Genomic DNA, 8,481 nt, shown 5'->3' on the forward strand with positions numbered 1-8,481 from the left:
ACTGAGAGTAGTCTGTAATTTATTACTTCCTTTGAAACTGCTACCTCTGCTGGTTTAGAGTCAGTTCAGAGTGACCTTCTGGCAGGGCCTGCTTAAAAATAACTTTTTACTGAAGTTCATCTTCAAAATTAATTTAGGCTTTCCAGTGTGAGCCACTGTGTCTGGCCTTGATGGAGATATTTTTTAAGACATAGATATTTGGCAGTAAATTGTGAAATGCAAGAAGGTATGTACAGTGATGGACAGTTCTGTCTGCATTCTTTATTCTCCATTTGAATTCTGAGATCCCATCCCCTGAACTTTGGTCATGAGAATCTGCAGAAAAAGATGGTCTAGGGCAGAGGCCTGAGACTGACATCCCATGATCCTAAGTGACTGGAACTATGTGATGGAGGTCATGGCCATTAACAGACCCCAGTAGAGCTGTGCAGGCTGCCAGGTAGAAGTGGTCCCTAACTGACCCCATGTGGGAGGGACTGCCTAGGAGAAGTTCAGATGAAACTGTCAGTGGGATTTTTAGCATTCTTCCTGCATCACAAAATTCTGGCCACACCTCCAATTTTTCATGTTTCTCTGACCAATGGGATACAAGAATTGAGGCCCCACCCACATTCCATGCTGCCCAGTAACACCGGAATTCCCTCTATTAGCTCACACCACTACAGGAGTTGAGGGATGTAGAGCTGGTGAGTGGTGAGTGAGCGAATCGAGGTGACATTGCAGATAGCATTGGAGGTAGACAGAGTTACTGGTGATTGTGAGAAGCGAGTGGAGTTTAGAGCCTGGGAATGTGGCCGCCCCACCTTCGCCGTCCCAGTGCTGGGATGTCTGAGCAGACGAGAAGAAAAAAGGTAGCTGCAGGAAGGAAAATACTGCAGGAATACCAGCAGAGAAATCATCCTGATAGACCTGCAGCATCCAAGAACAAGAAGAACACTAGAGAGGGAGGTAAACCCAAGACAAACACCTCTGGGGACTGTCCTGTACTCAAGGGGGCAGCCCAAGACCACGCATGCCCTGAGCTTCCCCCTCCAATGGGCACTGTCACAGCTGCCAGGGGCAAGGGGGTCACAGGTCACAGTCACACCGGGGACCTGGATAGGCAATGCCAGCACCCGGTGCTTGCCCTGGACTCCAGCACCACACATATCCATCAGCTGTATAGAGACATCCAACAATTGAACCAGGAGAAGGAAGACCTGCAAGATCAACAGAGGGAGGAGAACCAGAAGATGGCCTGTGTGCAGGAAACCCTGAGAGCAGAGCTGGAGCAGCACAAGCTGTGCATACAGATGCTGAGCTCAAAGAAATGGGATTTGCAGTCTGGCCTGGCCCACATGCAGCAGGTGACCAGTGAAAGAGCACTGGCGGAGGAGAGTCTCACCAGCCGCCTGCAGGCTGCAGAGCAGCGCGTGGCAGAGCTAGAGATGACCTCGTCTGCAGACTGCACCAAGCAGATGGAGGCCGAGCAGAACAACATAGAGCTCCTGAAAGCCCTGAACCGTGTGAAGTTGCACTCCAGGCGGAAGGCAAGACTCTGTGAAGACCTGGAGGATGAGAACACAGTGCTACAGGAGAGGCTGGAAGAGCTCCTGACCGAGAAGGCCACCATGAAGATCCAAGTGCACGAGGGCCAGCAGGCACTAGAGGAGCGGGCAGCATTGGAAAGTCAACTCAACCACATGAGAGAGATGGTGAGAGCATTGCAGTTGGAGAGAGACACCTTTGCAGACGACCTGAGGGTGGAGAGGTACATGGGGCAGGAGAAGGTCCAGCAGCTGGCAGAACAGGTGAGCCAGCTTAGAAAGGAGAAGGAGCAGGAGCTGGGGCAAGTTGGGGAGCTGGAAAGCAGGCTGGTGGAGCTGAGAAAGCAGCTGTCAGAGCTGCAGCCCCCGCCGCCCCCCGCAGGCCCATGTGAGGCTGGGCAGCAGCTGCAAGCCCAGGCCCTGCAGTGGCAGCAGGAGTTCAAGACCGTGCAGGAGCAGCTTCACATGCAGGTGGAGGAGAACCAGAGCCTCAGTCTCCAGTACCTGGAGCAGCAGCAGCGGCTGTGGATCCTGGAGAAGAAGGCTGAGGAGTGGGATCAGCACGCTGAGGATCGGCGCAAGATCCTGGAGACGATGGAAAAGGAGCACGAGACCATGAGATGCACCCTGGTGCTCAACCGAGAGCTCAAGGAACAGCTGGGCCAGCTGCAGGATGCCTTGCAGAGGCTGAGCGCTGAGAAGGGGGAGCTGGCCAGCCTCCTGCACTCAGAGCAGCAGGAGAAGACAACCCTGCAGGAGAAGCTGGCCAAGCTGGAGGAGAAGTTGAGAGAAGACAAAGAGATGGTTGGGTTGCAGAGCGAAGAGGCGGAGGAGCTGCAGCATCTGCGTGACAAGAACCTGGCCCAGATGCAGGAGCTCATAGCCACTCGGGAACAGCACAGAGCCTCCAGCCAGCAGCTGAGCTCCGAGAAGGAGGCCTTGCAGCAGCACCTGCTGAGGCAGACCCACCTGCTGGAGCAGCTGCAGCAGGAGCAGGTGCAGAGCAAGATGCTGGCCCAGATGGAGAGGGACAAGTTCCAGGACACTCTGCAGTGCCTGGAAGCCAGCAGACATGAGAATGCGCAGCTGCGGGCCCAGCTGAGCTCCCTGGCTTTTCCCAGGGAAGGAGGAGGCCTGCGCAGAGAAGAAGACAAGGGTGAGGAGGCGACTACCCCCGATGGGACTGTCCCCGAGGACGTAGACATCCCCCAAAGCATGTGTGATTTTTACGAGGAAGCACTGTCCATTGCAGAGTGCAAGAAGGTGAGGCTCAGCCGGCAGCTGCAGGAGCAGCAGGCCCGCTGTGGTTGCCTGAGTCAGCTGGCAGCCCAGTGGCAGGGAAATCTGGAGGGCCAGGCCCTCTTCCCCTAGCGCTGGATCCATGGCTTGTTTGGGAAGAGGAAGGAGGAAGCGCAGGCGCCCAAGAAGCTGAAGATCTGCTTCCACAAAGACCTGGCTGCCCAGGTGGATGGCCAGAGTGCAATGGATGACCTCCAGTGTCGTTGCAGCCAGCTGGCACAGCACGTGAGTGCCCTGGAAGAGACCATCGTTTCCTACAAAGAGCAGATGGGAGTCCTGGAGAAGCTGTGTCAGGAGAAAGACGAGTGTGTCAGCCAGCTGTCCCAGGAGAAGAGGAAGAAGAAGGAGGAGCTGCAGGAGCTGCTGCTGTGCCTTGCAGGAGAGGGCACAGAGTGCCAGGACAAGATGCTGGCAGCCTCCCAGGCCCCTGCTGCCCAGGCCCCCTCACACCTCTCGGGGTCCCTGAAGATCGAAGTCAGGAAGGTCCAGCAAGAGTTGGAAGTCGTGTGTCTGGAAGAAAACTTGGCACCTGTTCGTGGAGAGGCTGGGGTCCCTGGGCCCCTGGAGAACCCCACTGCAGAGCCTCCTGTGCAGCTGCTGCCTGCTGTGCAAGCCCAAGGAGTCCCTGCAGGCTTGGACCAGGAGTTCTGCCTCCCTTTCTTTTACAAGGCTGAAGCAAAGGATGTGTTTGACATAATCACCATCTAGATACTGCAAAGATACATTGGGCATGAGAGTCTAATTTAATGGACTGGTCAGGAAAGGGGGGTTAACCGCAGGTCAGATAGAGCAGAGGCTGCTGGGAGGTGTCCATATCAAGGCAGGTCTTAAGACTTTATGGGTTCCAGGGAACAGGCCCAGGTCAGGGTTATTATAAGAGGTGAATCCTTTACAAAGGAAGCTGGGAGCAATGACCTTGCTTCATATTAATATTGGATAACACTGATATTACTTAATTATTGGAATGGTTTATAATGTAGTAATATCTTGACTTCATGCCATGATATTATCTATTTTTCAAAAAACCTATACATGACAGTATTATATACATGATTTTAATCATTTAATGTACTAAGTTGGTACATTTATTGTATAGTTAGGCACATTTTCATAATGTACTAAGCTATAAGAGCAATGGAAATAGTCTTGTTTGAATATTATAATGCCATGAGGAAGATATTGAGATGACCATATAGTAAAAACTGTGAAAGAGAGAGAGAGAGTAAGAGAGAGAGAGAAAGTGAGAGACAAAGTTCTTAATGGTACATATTTAGAAAACTGACAAACTATGAGTTTAAAAATTATAGATGTGCTGTAATTGAAAACACTTTCCAAATTGTTTACAGAATTGTAATCCTAAATGAAAAATATAGAATTTTAGAATCCTGTAGAAGAATATCTCATATGTCAGTGTTTTTAGTAAACCATACAGTAATATATTCTATATTATTTCTTGAATAAATAACATTTTCTCTTGCTTTTCTTTTTAATCTTATGAGTTCACTACATTTACAATTACACATTATACCAGCAACAATGTATTTTCTTGTTTGAATATTAAAATGCCACAATGGGTTTTTTGAGGTGAGTAATTAGCAAAAACTATAGAAAAAAAGGAAAGGTTCTTAACATTGAGTATTTGTGAAAGATGAACACTATGAGTAGAAAATGAACTCTTATCAAATGGAATAAAGAACTGTAATATGAAAAGAATATAGAATTATGAATTTTTTAAATATTACATATCTCAATATTTTTTAGTGAAACATATTGTAGTGATACTCTTTTTTTTTCCAGTCCTTGGCTTGGCTTGAGCTCAGAGCTTCAGCACTCTCCTTGGACTTTCTCAAGGCTAGAAGCTTTACCATTGAGCCTCAGCACCACTTCTGCCTATTTTTTTCTGTGTATGTGGTACTGTGGAATTGAACCTGGGCCTGCCTTCATGCTAGGCAAGCCCTCTGCCACTAGGCCAAACTCCCAGCCCTGTAATGATTATTTCTTGAATAAAATATCCACTCTAGTTTCTCCTGTTTTCATCTTCCTGATTTAAGGCACATAAAAATTGAAAGTTATTTCTGGAACCCCTTTTGTCACAGAGTCTGTTTCTGGGCAATTCTGCTCTTTCCTGTTGCCTCCTGACTCCAGAAATTATGGAGATATATATTCATTAACAGGCTCCTGGAAGAGTTTGAATCAAGTTACACTTAACATCAGAATGAAACTGATCAGGACTGTTTTTTCTAGCTCTTTGCAAGCTCTCAAGTACACAGACACAGTAGCCTACTGAAGTTCAAATCACCCCACACTCTCTTTTTTGGTTCCGTGGAGCCCTAAGAATTAAATGCTGAATTCCTATATTTTCCTGAGATGTAACAGACAAGAACTTTAGAAGGGTGCTATTCAGTCCTATTTGGGCAGGTACTGGAATCTTGACCTCCCTGGGCCTTTTTGCCTCCACTTCCAGCTTTTTGCTAGCTATCTGGAGACAAGTGTCTGTTGGATTGGGTCACCATGGCTGGTTTTGATCTGACATCCTGAGGTCTCAACTTGCTGAGTAGGCAGACTTACAAGTATGAGCTTCTGACTCCTGACAGTGGAAACTGAATATTGTCAGAAGCAGCAGATGAAGCCAGGCACAAAAAGACCTGAGACCCTTATCTCCAATTAACCTCTAGAAAACAGGAAGTGGGGCTTGGTTCAAGGATAGGACTGTAGCCTTGAGCTGAAGTGCTCAGGGACAGCACCCAGGCAGAGATGAAAGAGGGTGCCAAAGAGAAGATACATAATACACCATCTATGGTTACTTCACAATTTAAAATCATTTTAACCAAATGTCTTTTACTTTTAACCTTAGTAAATCAGGAGGCTAGAACCTGAAGATTGGGTTTCAAAGCAAGTATAGGCAGAAAAGTCCTTGGGATATATATCTCCAACTAGCCACCAAAAAATATTAAATAGAGCTGTACCTCAAGTGGTAAAATGATAGGCTTGAGTTTAAAGGGAAAAACAGTCTAGAACATTGGCAAGGTCTGAGTTCAAGTTTTATGAGAGGCCCATATCCATAAGAAAATAAATCATTTAAAAATATTTTCATATGGGGGAAAACAAGATGAGGGATGGGGGAAGGGGGCAGGGAAATGGGGACCATGACATGTGAAAGGGTATCAATGTGTGGGAATTAATGCACCATTTATCTGGCAAATATCATGTAACCTTTCTATTAATTACAATATAAAATATATTTAAAAAATATTTTCACATGGGCCGGGAGCATAACCTAGTGGTAGAGTGCTTGCCTAGCATGCATGAAGCTCTGGGTTCGAATCCTCAGTACCACATACACAGAAAAAGCTGGAAGTGGCACTGTGACTCAAGTGGCAGGGCACTAGCCTTAAGCAAAACTTGTCCAAGGACTGTGCATAGGCCCACAATTGGCAAAATAAATAAACATATATGTAGAGAGATAGATAGATGTTGTTTTACATATGTGCAATACATATTCATGAAAAATTGCCACTGAAGCTGGGCCACGGTGGCTCATACCTGAAATCCTACCTACTCAGGAGGCTGAGATCTGAGGATTTCAGTTCAAAGTCAGCCCAGGCAGGAAAGTCTATGAGACTCTTATTTCCAGTTAACTACCAGAAAACCAGAAGAGTTGCTATAGCTCAAATTGGTAGAGTACTGGCCTTGAGCTGAAGAGCTCAGGGTCAGTGTCCTGGCCCAGAGGTAAGGCCCTACAACTGATCAAAAAAAATGTTTCTACTGAGCGAATACAATGCAGAAGCTCAACTAACTCAAGCATTGTTCAGGTGGTTTTAGGATTTTCAGCACAGATGGAGTTTTTCTAGTGTTGAATTCTTTTTTGGTGGTTCTTTCAGTATGATTTGAACATTTTATCTTAAGTGGCTAAAGAAAAAGCTTAGGTCTAAATAAGACTGCCACCAGTAGAAAGTATTAAGACCCAAGTTAGTGTAAGTACCAGCTTGGAATACCACAGGGACACACAGAAAGAAAAGACTGTCAGCTGCAGCTGACGGGCTAGCTTTCCTGGGATAGAGACTACAACCTGCTCTCCATCAGGGAAGATAGTCATATAATACCACGGAGACTGAAGGCAAGAGAAGGGGATTGGAGCAGGAAATCTTTGTAGTCACAGCTGGACACTGGAGAGAGCAGACAGCCAGGGCAGGACATTCTATTGCCGACGTGTAGCCAGGAAAAAACCTATATGTTGCACGTAGCTGAAACAATACATATTTTGCAGCTAGACATTAGACATAGTGCGTGATTGGGAATGAGCACCCACATTAAGGCAGCAGCATGTTGCTGTTGCAGTTGAAGCTGGGGGTACATGCAATTTGGGTGGGAATGAGAAATTGGGGCCGGACTGGCTGGTGGATGACCCAAGATGAAGGCTATCAACACAGAATGGGGATGAATATGCCAACAGTTTGGAAAGCATATTCTCTCACAAAACTCGATAAAACCTAAGTCCATGCAGAAATATTCATTGGTTTCAACAGTCCTTGGCAGGAAGTAGAAAAACAATGTACCGTGTTTAATGTAGAAGTCGAATGCAACATTTCTTTCATGAGATGTAAGAGAAGTAAGAAGCTTCAGATCAACTGTACACGTAAAGGGTAGAAGTACAATGCCTTTCAGCTCCTGCAGGATGAGATGCAGATCAAATCATTTTCCACGGTGGGTTTGTGACAATGCATTGTGTTCATGATTAGAGAGGGGAGTGTCTTCCCTGTTGGGAGGTGATGAGCTTGACCTTCCTTGTTTTGCCTCTGAGGAAATAAAGCATCAAGGATTCCCTGTAAACCAGGATCTTAAAACGGAGTCTTGGCAAAGTGAGATTAGAACCCACAATTATAATTCTGTTTCTAGAATTTGCTGCTTTTCTGGAACTTGTTAACACAGGTTTTTCTAAAAATGCAGAATTTGTTTGTTTGTTTTTTGGTTCTGGGGCTTGAACTCAGGTCCTGGGCGCTGTATTTGATCTCTTTTGCTCAAGGCTAGTGCTCTGCCACTTTGAGCCCCAGCACCACTTCTGATTTTTGAGTGGTTGATTAGAGATAAGAGTCTCCTGAAGATATTTGAACCTCAATCTTCAGATCTCAGCCTCCTGAACAGCTGGGGAGCCACAAGCTCCAGGCTTAAAATAGCATTTCAGTGGCCCATGAGTATTTCCAGTTTTCTTCCATAACTTTCATTTGGCGATCTTGTAGTTTTGACCTCAGCACATCCAAGTCACTTGCCAGTTTGGATGGTACCTACCCCAGGGAGGAAGAAGAAGGAGCCGGGCTGGGCAGGCTGGCGGGTGTGCAGAGGGTGCTCCAGGTGGGCCGCTGGAGCCAGCCGCGCCTGCTGCCGGCCCAGCCCGGGAAGTGGTGGAAGGGCTCCAGAACACCTCCCTGAAGAAGTGGCTGCTGCTGCGAAAGGACACCCCAAGTGTGGTAGCTGATGGCGACAGTGACTCCCCATCTGTTGGTGGAGACCCAGGAGCACAACTTGACCCAGTTTAGCATGTGGACCAGGAGCACGCCCACTCACGACAGCTGAAGATGGAACTGGGGGAATGGTGTGTACTTTAAGAGCATGAGTTTTCATCACCAAAACCTTAGGAAAACCCTTAAACCACGCACTT

The 8,481-nt window shown here is 47.1% G+C and overlaps 1 pseudogene; it reads left to right on the forward strand.

Annotated features, from left to right (window-relative positions):
• Positions 1–774: 774 nt before the first annotated feature.
• On the forward strand, positions 775–3,533 carry LOC150066305 (golgin subfamily A member 2 pseudogene; annotated as a pseudogene).
• The last annotated feature ends 4,948 nt before the right edge of the window (positions 3,534–8,481 follow it).

Source organism: Megascapheus bottae, chromosome 2, assembly GCF_031878675.1.
Source record: "Megascapheus bottae isolate mThoBot1 chromosome 2, mThoBot2.hap1, whole genome shotgun sequence".
NCBI lineage: Eukaryota > Metazoa > Chordata > Mammalia > Rodentia > Geomyidae > Megascapheus > Megascapheus bottae.